Here is a 26,815-nt window from a genome sequence, read left to right on the forward strand (position 1 = left end):
TCAATACAATGTTATTTTTTTTCCTGGACTTTAAGAAATAAACTTTTTCAGCATATTTTAGGTAGGCAATACAAAAATAATTTTAAAAATAGTTTTATTTGCCATGCCAATAATAAATAATATCTGACTTTGTAGTCAGAAAAAAAAGTCATTTAAGTAATACACAAATAAGTATACGTTTGGGTCCAAGATGGCAACATACGAAAACCCTGAACTCACTTCACACTGACACATGAAATCTACAGCAAGATGTGAATTTCCACTCAAAACAAACTGACAACTAAATGAAGAGCTCCCTCCACAACAAGAGATAAAAGAACCACATCAAGATGGGTAGGAGAGGCAGAGATGTAGTCTCAGCAAAAACCCCCACATTTGGCAATATATAACGGGGAGAGATCTCACAGGTGCAGAGCTTCTCCCAAAGGAGTGAGGGCTTTGTAACCCATATTGAGCACCCCAACCCTTGAGACCTGCACAAGGAGATAAAGACACCAAAGATACCTGGCTCTGGAAACCAATGGGGCTTACATCCAGGCTTATACCCTGAGAGCTGTGAGAATCTGGGATACTCCTTCTGAATGGGCTCATGCACAGATTCATTTATCCCAGGACACAAGGCAAAGGCCGCAGTTTGATATGTGACTGGAAAATATGGGACGGTGATTCATTTGCTACTCTTAAAGCATCTTCTGAAGGCCAGAGACCAGCTGGGACTGTCTTCAGGAACAAAGCACAGGTGAGCACCATTTTTGCACACTCCCTCTACCTTTCTAGTACAATTGGGCACCCATGAACGGAACTTTGCTAACACCACAGCTGTGCCCTATCCCCAAAATTCTTGCTGCATTAAGAAAGTCACAGACATGCCCTGCTCCCAGCACTCTTCTCTTACACAGCTGAGGACATGGCCCATCCTAAACACTCTTTCAGCCTTATTAAAGGTGGCCTGCCAACAGGCAAGCAAAGTTCACACAGGGGCCACCTCCTGATCACCTATCTCTGGTGGCCAGGGCAGTTTACAATCCTGGGCCCCATGGGACTTTAACTATAGAAAGACACTACTGGGTAGAATATCACATCCAGGACACTGCACAGAGAGTACAATGTAAAACATCCTCTGCACAAGGAAAAGGCCTATTTATTTGTCCTAGAGCTTCACTCTGAGGCAAAGACTTCAGGTTTGCTACATATATACAGGCTACAAAGGTGCTCTCTGGGAACACAGGCAGGGAGACACCACCTTCCTGCCCTTTCTTGACCTCACGAGTACCTCCCAGAAAGGAGCTTATACGCTCATCTGAAGCCCCAATGTTTACAACTGCCACCCAGGGGACATCTCCAGATCTCTTAGTCTGGAGGTCAGCAAGGTCTAGATTGACATCCCATAGGACGATATAATATATATTTACATAAGTTGAAAGCTATAGCCTAAGGACCTAGATTCCAGTCAACCTGAAATCAAGTGCTGACTGAGATCCCTCCCTTTGGAACACTGACAGTTCTTGGCACACACTCAACAATTGGGACCTATCAAGAATAAATCAGCCTACTTAAAAAATAATCACAGGGGCGCCTGGGTGGCTTAGTCGGTTAAGCGGCCGACTTCGGCTCAGGTCATGATCTCGCGGTCCATGAGTTCAAGCCCCGCATCGGGCTCTGTGCTGACAGCTCAGAGCCTGGAGCCTGTTTCAGATACTGTGTCTCCCTCTCTCTGACCCTCCCCCGTTCATGCTCTGTCTCTCTCTGTCTCAAAACTAAATAAATGTTTAAAAAAAATAAAGAAAAAAAATAATAATCACAAAGTTTTGAAAGGCAAATAAGAGCTAGGACAAGTTTGAACAATAAGGCCTATCTCCTAAAAAGGCCACTCCTTCACGTCTGAGAGAGGTAGTTTGCATAATTCATAGAAACAACACAGAGAGTCAAGCAAAATGAGGACACAGAGGAATATGTTCCAAACAAAAGAACAAGACAAAACTTCAGAAGAAGACCTCAGTTAAACAGAGATAAGTAATCTGACTGATAAAGAGTTCAAAGCAATGGTCATAAAGATGCTCACTGAATATGGGATAAGAATGGATGAACAGGGTGAGAACTTCAGAGGTAGAAAATATAAGAAAGTACCAAACAGAAGTCACAGAGCTGAAGAATGTAATAACTAAATTGAAAAATACACTATAAGGGTTCAACAGCAGACTAAATGAAACAGAAAAATGGATTGATCTGGAAAACAAGGCAGTGGAACTCACCCAAACAGAGCATCAAATAAAAAATAATTTTAAAAAATTGAAGATAGTTTACAAGACCTATGGGACAATATCAAGTGTACTAACATTCTGTATTATATGGGTCCCAGAAAGAGAAGAGAGATGGGGGCAAGAATTTTATTTGAAGAAATAATAGCTAAAAACTTCCCTAACCTGAAGAAGGAAACAGATATCCAGGTCTGGAAAGCAAAGAACTTCAAAAAAGATGAACCCAAAGAAATCCACAGTAAGACACATTATAATTAAAATGTCAAAAGGTAAAAGGTAAAGAGAGACTCTTAAGAGCAGCAAGAGAAAACTTACTACATATAAGGGAAACCCCATTAGACTGTCAGCTGATTTTTCACCAGAAACTTCACAGGCCAGAGGCAGTAGCATGATATAAAGTGCAAAAAGGAAGAAAACTTCCAACCATGAATTCTCTGCCCAGAAAAGTTATTATTCAAAATAGAAGAATAGAAGAGATAGAGTTTTCCAGATGTGCAAAAGCAAAAGGAGTTCATCACCACTAAACTAGTCTTACAAAAAATGTTAAAAGGACTTCTATGAATAGAAAAGAAAAGGCACTAACTGCAAAACATATAAAAGTAAAAATCTCACTGGTAAAGGCAAATATATAGTAAAAGTTAATCACTTACAAAGATACTCTGATGATTATAAGACAAAAGGCATAAAATTAACTTTAATTATACAGTAACACATTAAGGGAAACACAAAATAATAACAATATAAAACATGACATTAAACATAAAATGCTGGATGGTGGGGGGGTAAAAATGTAGAGGTTTTAGAATATGCTCAAATTTAAACTATCAACATATATAGGCATATATGTGTTTACATATGTATACACACACACATACACAAACACACATGTACTGTTACATGGTAACCACAAAACGAAAATCTATAGTAGATACACAAAAGATAGTGAGAAAGTCATCTAAATATAACACACACAATCTTCTTAGACTGAATCATGAAGAAACAGAACATCTAAATAGACTGATTACTAGTAAGGAGATTGAACCAGTAATCAAAAACCTACCAATAAACAAAAGTCTAGGACCAGATGGCTTCACTGGTGAATCTACCAAACATTCAAAGAAGATTTAATGTCCATCCTTCTCCAACACTCCTAAAAATTGAAGAGGAGGGAACATTTCCAAACTCATTTTTTAAAAGTAATCTCTGCATCCAATGCTGGGCATGAATCTATAACCCCAAGATCAAGACTCATGTGCTTTCCTGACTGAGCCAGCCAGGTGCCCGTTGTTGGATTTTTTTTTTTTGTTTGCTTGTTTTATTTCAAATTCATTTTACTAGGCTAGTATTACCCTGATATCAAAAGCAGAAAAGATTACAAAGAAAGAAAGAAAGAAAGAAAGAAAGAAAGAAGAAAGAAAGAAAGAAAGAAAGAAAGAAAGAAAGAAGAAAAGAAAAAAGAAAAGAAAAGAAAATTACAGGCCAATATCCCTCCTCACGAACATACATGCAAAAAATCCTCAACAAAACATTAGTAAACCGAATTCAACAATACGTTAAAAGAATCATACCCCACATTATTTCAGGGAAGCAAGGATGATTCAACATCTGCAAACTAATCAATGTGATACACCAGATTAATAAAATGAAGTAAAAAGATCACATGATCATTCTCAATAGATGCAGAAAAAAAAGGAACAAAATTCAATATTCATTTCTGATAAAAACTCTCAACAAGGTAAAGGTAGAGAATGCATATCTCAACATAATAAAAATCATATATGACAAACCCACAGCAAGTATCATACTCAACTGAAAGGCTAAACATTTTTCTCCTAAGATTGGGAACTAGACGGAGATGCCCATTCTCTACACCTTTATTCAACACAGTATTAGAAATCATAGCTGTGGCATTTAGGCAGAAAATAAAAGGCATCCAAATTGGAAAGAAAGAAGTAAAGCTATCATTATTCACAGTGGACATATTATGTATAGAAAACTTTAAAATCTATGCCAAAAACTGTTGAAATAAATGAATTCAGTAAAGTTGCAGGGTAACAAATCAATATACAAAAATCTATTACATTTCTGTATACTAATAACAATATAATACAATGTCTATACAATAATTATCAAAAAAAACAAATTAAGAAAACAATCCAATTTATAAATGCTTCAAAAAATCAACCAATAAAACAGGTAGGAATAAACGTAACCAATGAGGTGAAAGAATTGTGCACTAAAAACTATAAGACACTGATGAAAAAAAACTGAAGAAGACTTAAATAAATGGGAATGATAAATATTCCATCCTCATGATTGAAACATAACATTGTTAAAATGCTCACATGACCCAATGCCATCTACAGTCCAATGACATTTTTCTTTTTTTTTCTTTTTCTTTTTTACTGTTCTGCACCTCCCCGCTCCAATGACATTTTTCAATGTAATAGAACAAATTCTAAAATTTCTTTAAAACCAGACAAGACCCCAAATACCCAAAGCAATCTTGAGAAAGAGGACTAAAACTGGAGGTATCATGCTCCCTGATTTCAAACTATAGTAGAAAGCTACATAATCAAAATCGATGGTATTGGCCTAAAAACAGATACATGAACCAAACAGAAGCCCAGGAATAATACCACATATATATGTCAGTTAATTTATGAAAAAGAAGCCAAGAATATACAATGAAGCATGGATGGTCTCTTCAATAAAGGGTACTGGGAAACCTGGACAACCATAGGCAAAAGAATGTAACTAGGCCACTATTTTACACCAAATGTAAAAATTAACTCAAAGTGGATTAAAGACTTAAATGGAACCAGAAAAACACCTAGAAGAAAACCTAGGCAGTGAGCACCTTGATATTGGTCTTGGCATTGAATTTTTGAATGTGACTCAAAAAGTGAAGCAATAAGAGCAAAAATAAAAATTAGTAAAAACTTCCACAAAGCAAACTATTGACAAAATGAAAGGGCACCCTACTGAAAAGGAGAAAATGTTTGCAAATCATGTATCTGATAAAGGGTTAATCTCCAAAATATATAAAGAACTCAACTCAATACAAACAAAACAATTAAAAACAAACAATCCAATTAAAAATGGACAATGTAAATAGTTATTTTTTCAAAGAAGACATATGGATGGCCAAAAGGCATATTAAATGATGTTCATTATCATCCTAATTATCAGGGAAATGCAAATCAAAAACCATAATGAGTATCACTTCACACCTATTATAATAGCCATTATCAAAAAGACAAGAAATAACAAGTGTTGGAGAGGATATGGAGACAAAGCAACACTTGTGCACTATTGGTGGGAATGAAATTGATGCAGACACTATGGAAAACAATAAAGAATTTCCCCTCAAATTAACAATGGTCTACTATGTCATCCAGCAATTTTGCTTCTGGGTATTTCTCTGACAAAAATGAAAACAGAATGAAAAGAAAATATGCACCCCTACATTCACTGCGGCATTACTTACAATAGCCAACATATGGAAACAACCTTCTAAGTATCCATCATTGGATAAATAGTTAGACATTACACATGTAATTGCTTCTTTATCCATATGTGTGTGTATATATACATATTGTGGGAAGGAGAGTTGGAGGGTAGGCAAAATATGAACAGGGTCAACTTCATGGTGACATACAGCAACTAGACAATGGTAATCTATTGGTAGTGCATACAAATATTGAATTATTATGGTATGCCTCTAAAACTAATAAAATTTCATATACCAATTTTACCTCAACTAAAAAGGCTTCAAAACTCAAAATAAATAATAAAAATTAATAAATTAACGTGGTGACCTTGTAAATAGGTGAAATACATATTTTCTATGGGTTTTTAAAAAGAGGTTCCAACACACTAAACTATTCCAGAATACATAACAACTGGGAGAATTTGTTTCATATGTCATATTTTACTTTTTCAAAAAAATTGAGCAGTAAAAGTCAAAAGATACCTTTATATTAAAAGCCACTAGAGAGGCACCTGAGTGGCTCAATCGGTTAAGTGGCCGACTCTTGGTTTCAGCTCAGCTCATGATCTCACAGTTTGTGACTTTGAGCCCTGCGTCCAGCTCTGCAGCTGGCAGCGCTGAGCCTGCTTGGGGTTCTTTCTCTCCCTCCCTCTCTCTCTCTCTGCCCCTGTCCCACTTGTGCTGTCTCTGTCTCTCTCAAAATAAATAAGTAAACTTAAAAAAAAAAATTAAAGCCATTATAAATAAAAAGAAGTTCATTTGTTGTTTAGGACTAAACCACTTCCAATTACTTGTCAAATTTAATCTACACATTAAATACAGTAACTTCTGATGCTACTTTGCCACCTATGGACATTCAATAGTCATTTTGCTAACTAAACAAATGAACTACATGGAAAGGTCGTAACATAAGAATCACTATCACAAAAGCCTCTGGATGCAAAAACGCATATAAATTATTGTTCCAAAGTATTTATTCTGATATTGTTTGAAATTAAAAGATTACTTACATATGGAGAAATAATGTTGAAAAATGGAAATTCCTTGAAGAATAATTTCCATTGAAAGAAGAGACGTCATTGTGCTGAAAATTAAGATATAGATTTAGTCCCAGAATTCACAGCATCATTCATATAGATTTTAATGGCTTGATTCCATCACAGAAAGGAAAAAAAAAAATACCTCATTTATGATATGAGAAAACAGAAGATGGGAGGGACAAACAATTTGCACTCACTGCTTCCATGTAGAGAACCAACATTACCTATATATTTTTCACATTAAAAATAACTGCATTATTTTTTTCTCCTTCACTCTGATAGAACGAACCATGATATACATATATGCAATCTACACAGAAGTATACCGCCCCCCCCCCTTTTTTTTCCTGCTTAGGGAAGGCAGCAGTTGCATCTTAAACCCAAGAGTGACAGCAATGCTTCTCCACAGCACTTCTCTGTTAAAGCTTCTCATATGTGAACAGAATGCTGTGCATGTTGAAGTATCTGTTGCCCACGTTCACAGCCAAAATTCCCATATTTGTGATTTGAATGCAGGAATACCCATAGCCACTCTCAAAAGAATTTATTTAAATCATGTCCTGATATCATTAGCACTGACAGGGTTTGGGGTAACACTCAGGGAGATAAACAGTTGTGATATATTTCTTCAAAGAATGTGTTCTGTCAGTGAACTTGTCCAAAAGCGTTGGGGCATATAAACATTCCTCAAGTGGGTTTACTTATCAGGTATAAAATGACCGGGTGAGGAGAATACAGGGTTTTGACAGTTTGTGGTTTGAAATTAAGCATGACCCTTTGTACTTTTAAACGTGATTTGTCTATTTTTTTTTAATCTGTCTTGATTCAAAAGGGAAGCAGTCAATGCTAAGTATGGCCAAGTGAGGGCAATTATGAATATATTTATAAAAATCAATTTAAAATAAAGATCCCAGCACTGCAAAAACACCTTGAAATAAGTCATGAATAAATAGGCTTTTCTCTCATGATTTTTAAAGCACCGCTATAGGGAAAGTCTGAAGATAAATCAGGTGACAAGAAGTTTGAAACAGCTTGCTAATTTATTTTCTGAGCCATATTCCTAGGCTAAGTGAATATGCATTTCATTATTACAACAAATATGCTGATCATAAAACTACCTATTTTCCTTTAACTAAAGGATCAATAATTTTAGATTTTGAAAATAAATTCTTACACTATTTAAAAACACTTTCTCTGGAACAGAATCATCTTTTATAACACATTAAATCATGACTAAACCTTTTTTTTTTAATGTTTATTTATTTTTCAGAGAGAGAGCGTGCACAAGCTGGCTGGGGAGAGGCAGAGAGAGAGAGAGAGGAAAAAAGAGAGAGACAATCCCAAGCAGGCTCCACTATATCAGCACAGAGCCCAATGTAGGGCTCAATTTCACAAACCATGAGATCAAGATCTGAGCTGAAATCGAGTCAGACGCTTAACTGACAAAGCCACCCAGGAGCCCCAACTAAACCTATTCTTGAGAAGTATTACACATGATCAAATGTAAACATATTGTGGAAAAATCCCTTTGATACGATATATGTATTTTTAAGAAAACTAAAGTTTTTCCAACTCACATCTTTTTTTTTTTTTTTTTTTTTTTTTTTGAGAGAGACAGCACAAGAGGGGGAGAGGCACAGAGAGAGGAAGAATCTCAAGCAGGCTCTGTGCTGCCAGTGCAGAGCCTGATAAGGGACTCAAATTCAAGAACTGTGAGATCATGACCTGAACTAAAACCAAGAGTTGGACACCTAACCAACTGAGCCACCAGGGTTCCCCTCAAATCTCTTTTCGAATTGACACAGTGTATTTTACTAGGTGACAAGTGAAGACAATTAATACAAATAGGTAACTTATACAATACTAAATGTTCTTTGCCAAAAAAAAAAAAAAAAAAAAAAAAAAAGACTACCATGGGAGGAGAAGGAGTTATTGAAGTATATATAATCTTCATAAAATTAAGCAAATATCATTAAGTAACGACTGAAGTTCCCCAAAAGTCTCCCCAGGTTTGTAAATATAATATCCAATCATTGTTTTATTTCTTAATTGTATTCAATTCTATAAATTGGATTTGTAAATAAATACGTAGCAGTTCTTCAATTAAGACTGACTAAATGTAGATCAGCAGGAGAACAAAATACCAATCTTTATCCTATTGCTTATAAGCTTATAATTATGGGACCATAAGTAGGGAGTCTAACAATTTCCAATTTTCATCCATTAAATTTGGTGAGACAAGTCCAGGCCAGAGGTTCAGAGTCCTAGCTTATAATCAATTTCATACATACTATTAGACACATCTACATTTATCTCACAAATGAAAAATCAAACCTGAATCTTTTAAACTGTTTCAATAGTCTAATTTATTAATGATGGTTACATTTTTTTTTTATCTCACTCAATATGTCCTAATTGTCCCTGAAACGAATGTTTTCTTGAACAATGTTTGCCTTTGCCTATCTAGATAGTAAATTTTTTTTCTATTAACCTTCCAGTTAATTTTGGAAAATCTTGTTTCATTCATTGAAAAGACAGAAAGGAGATGTGTACCCAAATCTTGTGTTTTTATTACAATTAGTAATTTTTCCTAAAGATTCCACTGTCCATTAAACATTGAAAACCAGTTCTCCCTCTCTAATGTACAATTTCAAGACAAAAACAAATATATATATATATATATATGTATATATACATATACATACATATATACACATACATATATACACGTATATGTGTACATATATACATGTATACATGTGTATATATGTATGTGTATATATGTATGTATATGTATGTATGTGTATATACATATACCAGCATGTATACATAAACATGATCTGACTTTAAACACTTACATGGGAATCAGGATCTAAATTCTATTTCTAGGGGTGCCTGGGTGGCTCAGTCAGTTAAGCGTCGACTTCAGCTCAGGTCACGATCTCGGGGTCCGTGAGTTCGAGCCCCGCATCGGGCTCTGGGCTGATGGCTCAGAGCCTAGAGCCTGCTTCTGATTCTGTGTCTCCCTCTTTCTCTGCCCCTCCCCCGTTCATGCTCTGTCTCTGTCTCAAAAATAAATAAACGTTAATTTAAAAAAATAAAAAATAAAAAATAAAAATAAATAAAATTAAATAAATAAATAAATAAATTCTATTTCTAATAATAATTTTGACCTAACAATATGCTATTATTGATCAACTTTAGGTCATTCCTTGAAAATTACTGAGGCCCCTGAATCACCTTCTGATCATGGATACTTTTAAAGAATGTGTTTGTTTGGTATACTGTTGAATCAGAAACTTGAGAAATAAAACTTCAATATTTTTACAATATTTTTAAATTTCCAAACCAGAGAAAAAAAGGAATGGCTAGAAGGTTAACTGTTTCTTTTATGATAGTTCAGTATTATTTGGATAGCATGGATTTCATAATGATAATACTATTTCTAGTCATACTCTCCAATTATGCATATGCTCACTTACAGAAGAAAAATGATCATGTAAATACTAGCAATAAAGAATACATTAGAAAAGGTAGCTAAAACTTCTCAATGTGAAGTCCACTTAATTGTGCAAAGCCTACCTTTATGACCTTCAAAAAAACATGTATGAATTCACAGAACATATGTCAAATATGTTAAACTAAAATATGATGTAATTGTAAAATTGTTCCTTTTAAAGGACAATTTTAAGGAAAACCTACCAATCTTTTCTTTTTACTTTATTGTATATCATCAAGAAAGCGGGGTCAAGGCTTTAACTTCATTTTGAAAGGGAGAAGAACACCTTGTGAGGAGGAGGAGAAGAGAAAAGGCCATTTTTCCTAAGGCAAGGTAGCAAAAGTTTAAGGGCCATCAAGTTATTTGGAGGGAGTAGGGGTTTCTTTGACAGCCAGACCCCTTGACATTTCTGTCTTTCCCTTTCTGCTGGCCCTGCCCACATAGGAGAAAAGGAAGATAAAAAGGCTCATAAGAAATGTAAGTGATCTTTATTGACCTGTGACTTTGGTATAACCATGGCCTCTGGCGTGTGACTGCAGTATGCATCTCTTGTCAAAACAGGTAAGGGAATTGAGCATTGGCCTGAAGGAACTTGTGTGTGTGTGTGTGTGTGTGTGTGTGTTCAGAACTGAAAGGTAAGGGATATGAAGAAAAAGTGGAGGAGAATTGGGGGAAGTTAGGGGAGGAAAGGTAACTATTGTAAATTTTCTCCTTTTGGAAAAAAAAACAAACAAAATCTTGTTATTCTGTAGTTTATTCATCTCATTCTCAATCTTTGCCCACTCTTTCTTAATTTTCCTTCAGATATTCCATTAATTTTCCCTGAAAATAATTTTCTTTCAAAGAAATATGGTCATCAAATTGGGAATAAATTGAAAAATAGCTTGCAGTCTCTAGCAGACTTTCTCAGATGTAATAGGACGCATTGGCTGGGAAAAGGCAGTTCTTCAATCTGTTAAGGATATGAATAAAACTGTTATCTCAGATCTTGTAAGAACACCCCACGAGAGTACAGGGTACGCTAGAAAACGGGGATGAGTATCCTTTCGGTTTTCCTAAGTCACGTTCTTTTTGAAAACTATTTTAAATCCTTTAAAATATAGTCATTAAAACTTGCTAAAATGACGGTTTTGTTGCTTTTTTTTTTTTCCTCAGAAAAGGAAACAGCACAGAGAAAGATGTATTTTAAAGACAGATTCATTCCCCTGTAGAACACTACTTAAACATCGTAATAAAAACTGGGAAATTATTTCGCCCCTATTTCCTTTAACCTTGTAGGGCATCTGCTCAGGTTTGTTCGGAGAGAGTCATCTTACAAATACATAAGCAGACGCTGTCAAATATGAAATAAAAGATGAAAGGGAAAATCAACTCTAACATCATCGATACTCCCTGCTGTAAAATCCTACTCAATCTGTGCTGTTGGTTTGGTTTTTTTTTTTCCCCCTGAGTTCACAGAAATGTTTCACAGAAAAAATCTGAAAGAGACAACCTCGCCGTGTGCTTCCACCAGACGGTTCTTTTTGCACATCCATCTCACCTCCTTGTTGCATCCAGGGAGCTGCGGGGCGCGCCCCGCACACCGTGTTAGCAACCTCTGCCTCTCCGCCAGATCCTGCTGCGGAGAACCGGCAGGCTGCTTGTGGGCCTAGCGGGGCGACTTAGCTCAGGTTCCAAACCAAATTCTGTGGAGAGGCTGACCCGCGCTCTCCGTGGAAGGTTCCACCTGGCCGCCATCTTGAGGGCGGAGCAGTGTTCCCAGGGAAGCTGCTCTGAGGAAAGGAGACCAAAATCGCGCCCGCGAAAGAAAGAACGCGCCGAGGTTGGTTCACTTTTGGTATCTGACCTCTAGGTTACCCTTCTACCTTGCTTCCTGCAAAAATACTGCACGGTCTTTGGAACTTAGCGCATTGTATCGAGGGACACAAAAGAATCTGTAAAGGGCATTAGGTTCTAAACTGTATTGCTTGGAAGGATTTATACATTAACAACCACTTGGAATTTTTGCCCAAAGCAAGTCTGCCCACACGCCCGAGGCCAATAAACCGTGCCAGGTGAGAAGTTCTCAGTGCTGATTTTAACATTCGTCGTCCTCCTTTGATAAGGTTAGTGTAGGTAAAAATGGAGGGAGAAAACATTGTGGTAAATGCCACATTTATTAGCAAGGTTAAAATGGTTTTCGTGGCTTTTTAGTTGATAGGAAGAATGGGGGAAAGGGGGATGAAGATGCATAGATTTACATTTATTTTTGTTTTGTTTTTTGTTTTTGCTTTTTTAATAAAGTTACAAAGTCACTTTTCCTTGGGCTGCGGCCTTTGCCTACAGGGTACAGACGACTGCCAATAAGTTTTTGTTTTCATAGAGATCAGCTCACCATTCTTTGGACAAAACTACTTTACATACGATAAATGTTCAGTAATTTCTTGATATATTTTAAATGGCATTTGGTCCAGAATGTAAACCTCAAATCAAAGGCTAAATATAATCATAAATTCACAGACAGGTTGAAAACTCTAATTTTAACTATATTCATTGGAATTATGTTTAGTTGGGGAAAGAAATGCCACTACTCAAAAAAAAAAAAAAAAATGGCTTACGTGAGATAGAAATATATTTTTCTCCATGAAGTCCCTATAGCTTCTAGAATTAGGTCCCATAGTTAGTCCCACAGTTGTCTAGAATTAGGTCAATAGCTCTATTTTAACAAGTCCTTAGGAACTTTGGGTTCCTTCCAGTTCACGAGCATTCATCATCTCTAAGGTGTGTCCTTTCTCCCCATGGAGCAAGCTGGTATTCATGCAGGCGACATATGGAAAGAGGGGGGCAAAGAAAAAGGGCCAAGTGCGTGGGCCAACTGACCCTTAAGGAAGATTTCTGGAGGCTTCTCTAGAACACTCTTTCTTGAAACACCCCCATTTAAGAATTTAGTCACTTGAATACATCTAGCTGCAGACTGCCAAAGATTAAATAGAGTGCATGCATGAGAGAGGTATTGTGATGGAAGAAGAAGGGACAGGAAGGGAACAGGCATTGGAGGAAAAGAGAGGCAAATTGAGGTGTAGTGCATTCTTCTACTTGAAATGACCCCTTTCACTCTTTTTCTTCTCTCAACTCTGAGACCACACTGTAAGAAAACAACACAGTGGGCATGCTACTAGCAGAGCTCCTAAGTAGAAATTTAAAATGGGAGGAGCTACTCCTAAAATCCTCAAACCCCCTAAGAACAAGGTAGACCGTGGAGCTGGGGAGGTGAAGGAAAAATGATAGGAGTGCAGTAAAGGGGTCTCTCACCCAGTCACATGTCCTCCTATCCACTGTGTTCACTATGTGCCCTCATCTACTGTGTTCACTGCGATACACATGAAAAGTCTCTGTATAGAGACTAAAATGTTTTTTTAAGCAGTATCTTGATTTTGGAAATGTTTTGATTTCTTTTTAAAATATTTCTAATTGTCACAAGCAATATATAACCTTTTAAACGTCCTGTCCACTTACAGTTTTATAATTAATATTGATTTCAGAGTAACAATCTATTATTTTTGTGGCGAAAACCACATTTATGCCCAATTGTGAAGGAGAGGTTGAAAGAATCTACCTGTTATTTCTTAACATCCCTCCCTCCAAATACTTCTAAACTCTATTTGAAGTTTCCAGGTTATTCTAAAATTCTTAATTTGTTCCAGTTGTATTTTTTCATTTCCGTTTAAGAAAAATGGAAACCGCCTATTAAGTCAGTAAGTTAAACAGCATTTTCAGTAATGTGCCACCATACATACTTGGTCTACAAAGTACATGGTTAGTATCATTGGGGAAAGAATTCAAAATCTGGCCTCACATTCCAGGAAAGCTGTAAACTAGATCACTTTGATCTTCTTCATTTTCTTCACTTTGATTTTCAGAGTATTTACATCCTCCTATGTTTATATGACCTCATGAACTCGTGAGAGTTTCAATAGACAGCCAGTTAAAACACACAGTATGTTCTTAAAAACCAAACATGCTTTAATAAGTCTGCTAAAAGCTGATAGCATTTCCCAGACTATACCAACCATTAATTATCCTTCCTCTTTTTGAGTCAAAGATTATAAGAAAAGGAAAGGGCATAACCTTAGTCCATCTCTACGGCAAAGATTGCAACAACAATAAAAAATTTCAAAATGTGTTTTGTGAAAATGTTGTGGTTAACATTTGAAGACTTCCCCAGATGTCTCACTTGGCTATACATTTGTTTATACTGATCATAAACAAATCAATTTAGATACTGATATTTGACTGGCTTGGTATATAATTAAAGGAATAAAGTTTGAGATAGAAGTAGACCAAAGTAAACATGGGGAAGTTCTTTTATGGAAACTTTTAGTTGCAAATTCATCAATTGTTTCAATTTTGTGGTGTTTAAAGTGTTTCAGTTCATTGAGCTGCTTTTGCTTGGCGACTACCAAACAAAACAAAGAAAATATTTTAGATATAATTTCAATTGATAACTAGTTAAATTTTGGTACAAATTCCGCATTTCTGGGGCAAAACATGGTTTAAACATAACCCGAGCATTAAGTAGCCATGTAGCAGCAGGAAATACTGGTGAAATGTAGGAACTGAAAAGATCTTTCAGGGAAAATGATGTAATGAAAATGTTAATAATTCTCTATCTTTCTATTTATCTAACCAGCACTACTCCATATCAGAAAAAAATAAAATAAAATGGTTACAGATGTTTAGGCAATAGTTGAAGTGTTTCTTCAAAAACATGAGAAATGGAAAAAAAACATGGAAAAAAAACATGGAAAATAGAGAAGAGGGAACTATCATGAATTAGAACATTCACAGAAAGGACTACTATATACATTTATCATTTTATCAAAACAAGAGTATAATTTTGCTTTCAAGGTATGTGTAACACAAATGTGATTGATTACATTTTTTAAATGTTTATTTTGAGAGGAAGAGAGAGTGAGCAGGGGAGGGGCAGAGAGAGAGGGAGAATCCCAAGCAGGCTCTGCGCTATGAGCACAAAGCTGGTCACAGGGTTTGATCTCAAGAACCATGAGATCACCACCTGGGCTAAAATGAAGAGTTGGACACTTTACCAACTGAGCCACCCAAGCATCCCATGTGACTGATTACATTTTTTAAAATGATTACATTTTTAAACATTCTTTGTTGGACTGCTAAACAAACAAACAAAAAAGTCAAGGCAATAGCATATTCTTTTGACCGAACTCTGCTATGCGGTACAAAGAGGATCCTGAATAGTAGATCCTTGAATTACCCCCATTTATTCCTGTGCCTGGTATCTATTGCAACAGAATAAATAAACCCAAAATTTCGTGGTTTATAACTATTATCTTTTACTGTTCTTATGATAACTGGGCTTAAGTTGGTGATTCTTTTATTTCATGCCCTGTTGCATGAGGCTGCAGACAAATGGGGGCTCAATTAGTCTGGCATGTCAAGATGGCTCACTCACATGACTGGCAACTCATGCTAGCTGCTGGCTGAGAATTCAGCTGAACTTTGCCAAATGCCTACATGTAGCCTTACGGTGTGGCTCGGGCCTTTTACACTATGACTGTTGGGTTCCAAGAAGTGTCCCAATAGTGAATAATCCAAGCTACTCAGTCAGAAGAGGCAGACAGTAAAGAGGACTGGACTCCATCTCTTGATGAGGGGACAAGATCTTATGCAGAAGTGCATATAGCATAGAAGTTATCATTGAGGACACTTTTTGGACAATATAAACCTGCCATAATTCTCAAAGAATGATTCAGAAAATTTGAGACATTTCATGTAACATAGATACAGATATAGATAAATAGATATATAGATAGATACATACACACACCAGGAAACAAAAACCCAGTGATGAGACCAGGAGAAAAGCTATACTGCAAAGTTAGCAACTAATCTTTCTTGAAATTTTTTCCACAAAGGCTTGATGTGTTTGCCCCACTCTAAGATGATGAATTGATTCTGTTCACGGAAAGAAGCTTCTAAAATAGCTTCCAGTGATTCCTCCCTTATTTAATACTCTCATGTGAACGTGGGCTGGACCTACTGACTTACTTTTAATTAACAGAATATGGCCAGATTTGGATGCCATATGTGAGATCAGGTTTCAGAAAGACTGTGTCTTCTGTCTTTCTCACATAGTCCTTCTCTCACTCTCAATAGTTGTGACTGGAGCCAGCTGCCATGTTGTGAGCTGCCTAAGGAGAGACAATGTGGTGAAGATCTGACATCTTCAGCCAATAGCCAGTAAGGACCTTAATTAAGGCCTGTCAATAGTCATGTGAGCATGTGAGTGAACTTGAAAACTATTCCTGTTCCAATAGAGCCTTGAAACTGGGAGCCAAAAAATGTTGTTGATCTATGTTGTTAAATTTTAAGGTAATTTGTAACATAGTAACAAATAACTCATATCATAACCAAATCTGAACTCATGGATTTAAACTGGTTAATGATTTTAATCTATTAAAATGCTTCACTTTATTAAAGCTCATACTGCCCCTTTGGGAAAAATGGGAACTTTTGTGCATAACTCTATTAGTCTTTGATAGTCTTGCAGATCATAATGACAAGGTTGGTTCCAGGCTTTCTTGTACATTTCTTGTGCAAGTCCTGAGGTCAGTTATTCTCTGAGATGTCCTGAATCCTTTCTTATAACAGAAAAATAACATATTAAAAATGACATATCCTGATGACACAATCAGGATTTAAAGTCCAGTCATTGTTACTAACTTGGTCGTTGTTTCTAGTCTCTTTCGCCAGGTAGACTATGAAGAGAAACTACCTCATAAATGCCTATCGATAGTTAATTATAATTCTGGACTACATAATTTTATTGAATGTATATTACATGTATTTCCTTTCTTCTAAATTGAGGATCTCGTTCTCAAGTACACAGAGAATGATATAATTTGGCTATCCCATAATTACTCAGTTGCTTTATCTTATATTTAATGTCCATATACAACAAATACACAACACATAAATACAAATTTTGGAGTCTCTAAGGTCAAATGCTTGGATGGGAACCTCTGGAAACTATTGAGTTTTCCTATCTTCAAGTAGTATACATGTTCAAAACATTCTCAATTATGAGTAATAAATTATTTAAAAAAGACATCCTAGGGTGAATACTTAAGTCTCAATTATAGAGATTTAACATTTTTATTTTTTCTTGGTAGAGTGAACTACAAATGCTCTTGTTTAAACCTCTTTGCCTGTGTTATTTATAAACCCAGTGAAAACAGAGACTACCACTAGACTCTACATAATCACTAGCCTCTACACAATAATTAGAAATTATTTTTAAAAAGTAACCCACATGCTTTTTCTATAAGGTGATTCTAAATTACTTTTATTATGATTCTTGTAGTATCTTTCCAGTCCAGGTCTCAGCTTTATATTGTAGATCAAACTATCTTAGCTGTTTCCTAGCCAGTCCATCTGTTGATCCAACAATATGCTCAGTAAACTTCAGTAATGATAATAATGACAATAATAAGTACTATACACATCTACTGAGCATGTAACACTACTGTGCTGAGCATCATACATGCATTATCACATTTAATCCTTACAACCATGCTATGAGAGGGATTCTGTTATCCTCATTTAAAGTGTGAAGAAACATAGCTACAGGAAATAACCTCCTGGGAACATAGTCAAGTTTGTTTTTCCTCTTGTATTATTCCAAGCATTTTCTATAAATATTTAGTGAGTGTCAGAAAGAAAGTTAGTAAGGAGAGGAGAAATAAATCTATTATATAAAGGGTAAACTGGATCAAATTATAACTTGAAAAACCAGGTTTTGGTCTAGATTCTGTAGAAAACAGAGCCTGAGACAGAGCTTACATAGTATGATTTTATTAGGAAGAGCAATGCCAATAACATACAAGAAGAAGGAGAAAAAAACCAAAAAGGAAAGAAAATGAATACAAAATGGTAATTGCTGAGCTGGCTACAAGTTCACAAGACAACATAACTATCTTTGGTCCTGGGGAAGATCTCTGAAAATGGCCTTGCCCAAATGCTCTATGTGGGATCAGTTCTTTTAGAGGCAGAGAGGAAGAAGAGGAGTTTATTCTCTCTCCTCCTCCTTTCCCCTTAACTCTCACTGGACAATTTGCTTTGACTCCAAAGACCTTGCCTGTTGTGCCCTAGAGGTGGCAGCAGCCAGACCTTTTCCCATTGGCACCATTCAAGGCTAAAATCAGTGAGGGCAGGGCAGAACTTCTGAGGGTCAGGTTGTACTTGCACCGTGAGTGTAAGTGCAGAAGAGGCCAGCCCTCCCCTCGTGGAAGGCTGTGGTATTGGCTGAATTCACAGCAACGTGGCCTGTGTCTCTTTTCTCAGCCAGAGGCAGGGTCTGTAAAGCAGAAAGATTATAGAGAGGTGCGTAAACTGAGTAGGCGTATTACTGCCTTTTGGAGCCTGTGGATAACCAGTTAAGGAGTTGGTGGCAGCGACTCATAGGAGGTGAATGAACTGATTAACTGTGAGTGTGGAAACTGATTCTTTATCACCTAGCCCTGAATCCTCAGCGAAGTGCAATGCCCTGACATAGTAAATTCAAGAAATATTCATTGAACAAATACAAACACAATGATCTGTATTAGGGCCCATTTGACAAATATGTCATTTACGATTGTATGTACAATTGGTTCTTGTTATTCTCGATATTGTTCTATACCGGAAATACTGAATTAGCAAACATATTGCTCTTAGGGGGAATGCAGCGTTAGGTTCCTCCCAGCCTTTGGTCACAGCATTTTTGTCAACCAATCAGTTAAAATACTCATCTCTTGTCTGTTTCTGTGTAAAGTCACCTTATTTTATATATACTGCTGATTCATTAACCATGAACTCAGGAGCAATATCTCTATGACTCATGCCTGAAGAATGGTTAGTTAACACACACATATCTTCCTGTGTAAGGCACATCACAGCCTTCTTGTGCTTGGAAACACTACACAACACTTCAGCACTACGCTTGGGGGTCATTTTAAACAGCAAAATCAACAAAACCACAAAATTGTGAAAACAGCATGGCATTAAAGAAATTGCAAAAATTGTTTACAGTATGAGAGAGGAAACAAGGAGGCAGAATGTCCCCTTGTTTAGTTTAAGGTGGGATTGGATCTAAACTGGAAATGGACATGTTGGACAGCTTAAATTTTTACCCCTATTCTGCATGTCTGTGAATGATTACAAAACCATCATGAGCATTGATTTTGTGATTACAAATAAATTTTAGCTAGTAGACAAGTTTGCAAATATAAAATCCACGAATAATGAGGATCAACTGTATGTGTATGTGCATACAGATTTTCCAATATAAATATTTTCAAGTAGAAATTTTGTTTCTATGTACAATTTATATTTGGGGGACCTTGAAAAGCAGTCTTCTAATTATTTTGCCAGAGTTTTGATTTTTCTTTTTAATTCCAACCTCTATTATTCTTTACTCAACTTTATTGAATAACTCTATTTTTATTCCTGACCGCTCCTTCAATTAAGAAAATCAATGAGTTTTAACCTTATCTTCGTGACGAGCTATGGTCTAGACTACTGGTCAGTTAAATTACAAACTCTCAGCATGGGTGTAAGCCTCACTATTTTCAAATAGTGATTAAGAAGTTCTCTAGATGATTCTAATGAGCAGCCAGGGTTAGGAACTCGGTTTAAACGCCAGCAAAGATACTGTGTTACATAAGGCAAGTTCTATCACATCTTCTGGAGTCAGTGTTTTCATATATAAAATGAATATATATCCCCTGCCTCATCAAATATGAGGATTAAATGAGTTATCATGTTAAATTCTGGATCCAGAATAAAGCATTTAGTAAATAAATGTGCTTTTTTTTTCATACAGAAAGGCCTGGCATATCTTTTTTCTGCCCCTACAGATTCATTTAATTTCAATAACTTTTTAATGTGAAAAAATACCATTCACCCCTCCATCTTTACAAAATAACATGCATTTTTACCTTAGAGTGATATTTAAGAATCATAGATGATTTTTGTAATCTTTACCTCCCACTCTAATCTTTCAGGTACCTTACCCACTACTTATATTGAATTTGCATCTGTTGGAGTTCTCAACAGATATCCCACATATTCCCATCTCCAAGTATTTGGTCAAGATATTTCCACTGCCTGCAGTGACTACCATCTTACAGTTGTCCACATAAAGCCAAACCCATATTTTAAGAACAATTCAAAACTACCTCATCCCCAAACCTGTTGTGTCTACTTCCTTATCATTCTATAGCCCCAAATAGTACTAACTTGTTCTCTTCTGCCATTCAGAGTGTTCTGTATGTTTTCCTGTTATGGCAATACCAGTTCGTCTTGTCTATTAACGGCTTGTGTGTGTCTAATAACTTTAGGGCTAGAATATGCACTCAATAGGGCAGGAACTTTAACTTTTGCTTTTACCCCATATCTATAAATGTGTCAAAAGGAGAAAAAAAGACTGATTTGTCTTTTCTGTTCTCATATTCAGGGGGAATGTTTTGCCCTCTGCTGAAGTGGAAGTCAGTATGAGAGAACATCAGGCCAGGGTTAAAGTAATCCCCATCCCCTTCCCAGCTGGATGTTGTCTTTCTGAAACAATTTTCCACTCTAATCTTGGAGGAGTCTCTTTTTAATAAGGAAGGCTGTTCCCTTACATAGGTATTCAATACATATTTATAAAAGGAATCAATGTGTAAATTATGCCCCTTTAAGTTAACTGTGATACGTTAATAACTATAAGGGACATGGAAACCAATTAAGATGATCACTCCTTAATATTTACATTATCAGAACTGTATTTCTGTTTAGTGTTAAGCAAATTAAGTTATGCCAGACAAAACTCAAAGTCAAGATGGATTATGTCTATTATTTCTCTTTAATTTACTCAGTCTGATGATTCTTTTACTCTGGAGAAGATTGATTTAGTCAGGGCTTGATCTTCATGAAGTCAAGTTAATTTTTTCCAAGCTACTATTATTTTTCAAGGTTATCATGTGTTTAAAATAACTCACATGCCGTGCTATAATTCCTGTACTGTATATTCAATATAAATGCTGAATATCATTATTCTGCACACATACAGTATGTTTTCCTAGAAATACTAACATAGGTTTTTTTAAGGCCTCTTAATTTAGGCTTGAATGCAAAGGATATATTATTTTGTCAACAGTTGATAACCCAGAAAAATAAATATATTAAAATGAATATCTGAAAATATTTGAGGATAGACACTTGCCTTAGTCCGTTCAGGGCTGCTGTAACAAAATACCAGACACTGAGCAGCATATAAAGAAAAGAAATTTATTTCTCACAGTTCTGGAGGTTAGGAAGCCCAAGATCGAGGTGCTGGCTGATTCAGTGTGTGGTGAGAACCCAGTTCCTAAACAGCTGTTTGTTTTTTTTTTTTTTTTTTTTTGCTATAATCTGACATGGTAGGAATGGTAAGTTATCTATCTGGGATCTCTTTATAAGGGCACAAATCCCATTCATTAAAGTTCTACTCTCCTGACCTAATCACCTCCCAAAGGCTCCACCTCCAAAATAATTCCCTTGGGGTTTAGGATTTCACACTTGAGCTTTGGAGGGGACATACGCATTCAATCCACAGCACACCCCAAAATATCTTAGACTATAAAATTAAAAAATAATAAGGCAGAAGAAAACATTTCAGTAAAATATTTATAAACTACCTGTATAAACTTATTTTACATATTGAGTACGTAATCTTATAAAATGCCTGTACTGTTTTAAATCTTTTATAATTTAGATAACGTGTTGACATAATTAGCCTAAGGGTGATATTTGAAATCAAAAATGATTTTTTTCTCGGGGCACCCGTGTGGCTCAGTGGGTTAAGGGTCTGACTTTGGCTCAGGTCATGATCTCACAGTTTGTGGGTTCCAGCTCCATGTTGGGCTCAGTGCTGACAGCTCGGAGCCTGGAGCCTGGTTTGGATTTTGTGTCTCCCTCTCTCTCTCTGGCCCTCCTGGTTCATGCTTTGTCTCTTTCTCAAAAATAAATAAACATTAAAAAATTTTTCATTAATAATTTTCTTCTCATAGAAGACAAGGACATTAGTTCTGTTTGCTATTTAACAGTTATAAAAAATAAACATTTTTATGTATCCTAATAACTTGTTTGTAACTGCATGAATTTAATAGATTTGATTTTAAGTCTAATTTACTGATTATTTAAAACTTAGAAGAGTACAGGGTATATAATCTGTTTAATTTATTGCTCTTCTTTTCCTTAGTTAGTAGACCTCTTCCCTTCAATGTGTCAATTCCTCCCGACCATTAAACTGGAAACAATTCTGAACAAAACTTGAGGATATTTCCAGATTCTTAATTTTTAAGTGGACCATCATCAAAATGGATGTTCTACAAATCCCACTCAGTATGTAGACAATTCTTTTGTCTCAGGGCCTATTAATAATATCAGTGGGTCTTAATATCTTATGCTCTACTTTAATAATTGAGCTTCTGTCTTTTCCTCCATTCATTTCATTATTGAACTACTAGTGATTATGTATCTAGTAGGTCAAACCATATGAAATTGCTGTTTTATATGTTAAAAGACAACTGAATATTTTCCATGTTAAATGGGCATGATAGTATAACATTCCTGGGTCTTCAAAGAAGGATCCTTCAATAAAGGATCAAGATCATAGTTCTTGATCTGAAGGAACTGAAATTCTGGTAAAGGAGACACATAATTATAATCTGAAACCCTAGTGATAGAAATAGAGTGTGAGAAAAACAAGTTTCATGCAATACAATCTGTGGGCATCTGCAGAGGTTTCCTGTAGAGCTTGACATGTTGATCTGGTACTATATATCCACCTTGCTATACCAGGACTCCCCTAATTCCCCATCACCCCTATATAGGCTTTCTCTAATCTCTTAGACCCCAATAGTAATGGTAATATCTAAACCATCTGTTTAGATATCTCCTCCATCAATTACCACTTGCTTAGAAAATGTAATAAAACTTTGAGAGTTAATTCACACCGTTAATACTCTCAAGGTGAAGTCATCCTACCTTGTGACTTTAAATATCACCTATTATCTACTAGCTTTCACATATAAACCCTACTCTAGATCTCTCTCAGGAACTCTAGAGTTCTATAACTCAACATCACCACGTAGGTATCTATTGAATATCTTAAATTTTACACATGCAAAACTAAATTCAGATTCCTTTCCTTGATCCAGCTCCTCCCTCAGTCTGTCATCTTTTATTACATAGTAGCTTAAAACTTTCAGTTACTTATGCCTAAACATTACAGTCATTCCTGATTTCAATTTATCTTGTACCCAGCACGGAATTCATCAACATGTTTACTGCTTTGACCTTCCAAAATACATAGCATCTTACCATTGCTTAACTTGTTCACTACAACTACTCTGGTCTAAGCTACTGTTAATTCTTTCGCCTGAAATATTGCTTTTTAAAAAATGTTTATTCATTTTTGAGAGATGGAGTGCAAGTGGGGAAGGGACAGAGAAAGAGGGAGACTGTGCTGACAGCACAGAGCCTGATGCAGGTCTCGAATTCATGAACTGTGAGATCATGTCCTGAGCCAAAGTTGGATGGCTTAACCACCTGAGGCACTGAGGTGTCCCTGAAATATTGCTTTTTAATTGGTATCTATGTTTTGCCCTGACCCTCCTATATTTTATTGTCAACAGAACAACAGGAGTTAACTTCTATCTCATTAGGTTAAAAAAAAAAAAAAGTCTTTTCAATGGCCTATAAAAAAGGTGACCCTGTGATTTATAATCCAAACTTGGACAATTTTTTTTCACTCTCTTTATATGGGTCTATATGATCTGTTCCCCTTCTATCTCTATGAACATATCTTCTAACATTCCAATTTCCTATGTTCTGATATACTGTTTTCCTTGATCTCTCAAACTTCCAAAGCAGGTCAAGCAAAGCTTCCTCCTGAAGTATTTGAATATTCTTGTTGTCTACAATGCTCTTCACCCATATATCCATATATCCTCTTCTTCACTTCCTTAGGTCTCTATCTGAATGTCATTTTATCCTGTCCCCATGAATAAAGTAGAACTTTGAAGAAAAATTATAGCTTAACTGCTCATATTAGGAAGAAAGTATGAATTCTGGAGCCAGACACTCTAAGTTCAAATCCCAGTTTGGCAACTTACATTCAAATGATCTCAGACAAGTTACTTAACTGTTCTGTATCTCACTTTCCTTATATGTAACAATCAGACACAAAACAACTACGTCGTACATGATATAGACAGATGATAGTGAGATAGAAAGGTGGACAATGAGATGATAGCTAGCTAGCTAGCTAGATAGATGGACAGATGATGGATAAATAGACTTGTTATAGGGATTTGACCTCACTCAATTGTGAGAACTGGTTAAAAAGTGTCTGCAAGGTTGTTTTCACACCTGGAAGCTTAGTGCCAAAGTTTCCAAACCTCAGAACAGGCGGTCAAGAAGGAGAGATGGATATAAAATAGGGGGAGCAAGGACAAGCTTGAATCCACTATCAAGAGCTGGCAACTCTTGTTACCTCATTCTGATTGTATTCACGCTCACAGAAGAATCTGGCGTCTTTCATTATAGAGCTAACCATGCGCTGATCCAGTAGCAGAGAAACTAAAGGAGGATCTAGGGAAAGTGGAACAGCTGCAGACACTCTATTGCCTCATACCTCAGGGATAAGTCATCGGATAAACCACATGTGTGAGTTACTAAGTGGCTGCTGTTTGATTTTTTTTCCTCCAAAACTTGCATAAGAATCTCTCTTGTGGACTCGCACTGACAGGAAGCATACCTGGAAGGGAATTCTGGAATTCAGCCTACTCAACACATTACAACAGATACATTATTCTCTTTGCTTCATGGGACAGTTTGAGAATTAAATGAGGAAATCCATGTACACTACAAAGACCAATATCCTATTATTATATATTATTAAATGTTGTTATACATAATCTATATAATATATGAATCATAAAATTATGATGTTGTATATAATACAATATTATAGATTATGTGTCATCTAATACTATTGAATAATATATAAATATATATGTATATAGCTTAACCACACTAAAAACAATACTGTTCCTCTTAAAGACATTTAGTGGACCAAGAATCAAAACAGAATCCCCTAGTTTCACTTCTAGTTAATTCTTTATGTTTTCAGTTTACTGTGTTCCCTGTAAACAGCAGTTCTCATGATAGAGGAGATGTTTCAGAGAATAAGTCAAGTGAAGTTGTTCCATCATTCTATGGCGTCAATATATAGCATATTTATTTGATGTTTTATACTTCTCAATACCCTGATTTGTGATGCTCAAGCAGCGTGTGTGTGTGTGAATGCTGTGCTCTTCCATGTTGATTGGTGGTAAACTAATCAGTCCTTATGTTGCTTACATTTAATGAAGAAGATATTTTTAGAATAGAAGAGAAAAATAATGAGATAGTGACAGGGAATTTGTGTTGCTACTAGTGACATGGTCAACAAAAATCTCTTTTAATAGACAACATCTGAGCTGAGATGTGTAATTAAGAAGCAAATCATGAATTTATTTAAACAAAATACAATTTAAGAGGATGAAATGGCAAGTACAAGTAGCCTGAAGAATGCGATAAGTTGATTTCTTTAACCCAATATACTATCCTTCTTTTCTTAATGGCATTTTATTAATTTTCATTTCTAACAGTTTTTTTTTTTCTTTCTTCAACGTTCTCTATCTTCTTCCATTTAACCCTTCTTTTCTAATAGTTGTTTGCATTTCCTGCAAGGGTTCTCATAGTATACAGCTTGATTCAGACAGTTTTCTACTTCCTGAACTTTTAAACTTTTGAAAGAAATACATGCTTTAAATACCTTAAAATATTGGCTTAGTAAATGAATGTGCGGAGGAGGTTACAATTCTTTTTGTATGCATTCAAAATAGATATCACTAGTTTAATAGTATATATAGTAGTTTAATTTTATAAAAATTAAGAAAGCAAATTCTGAGACAGAATTCTTAAAATTATCTCTTGCCTGCCCATGTGACACATGTAAATGTTAACTTTTTAACATTAATGGATGATATTTTTATGCAGTCACTGGATACTTTCACATGTATTAAGATTACCACATGAAAGTAGAGTCTAACAGTCCCTTGAGAAAATATATCTGAGAATCTCATATATAATCATATTTTAGGTAGATTTCCTTCCCTATCGTTAAGTACTAACTACACTTCAAATGTTTAAATTTTACAGGCATATATAACAAAGAATTTATATAAATTGCTTACCAGCAAAATCAATAACCACAAAAATAAAATCATCAAATAATATAAGGATTATACACACATACATACACACGCATATGTACAGTGGCCCAGGAATTGTTCAATATGTGACTAATCATGATAGCTAACTAGGAAGGATGTGTCAAGAGTGACTGTACGAAAGGAAAATCTTTGCCTTTGGTCATCATTCTCCAAAAACCCAATAGTCC

Source organism: Panthera leo, chromosome C1 (genome assembly GCF_018350215.1).
Source record: "Panthera leo isolate Ple1 chromosome C1, P.leo_Ple1_pat1.1, whole genome shotgun sequence".
Classification (NCBI taxonomy): domain Eukaryota; kingdom Metazoa; phylum Chordata; class Mammalia; order Carnivora; family Felidae; genus Panthera; species Panthera leo.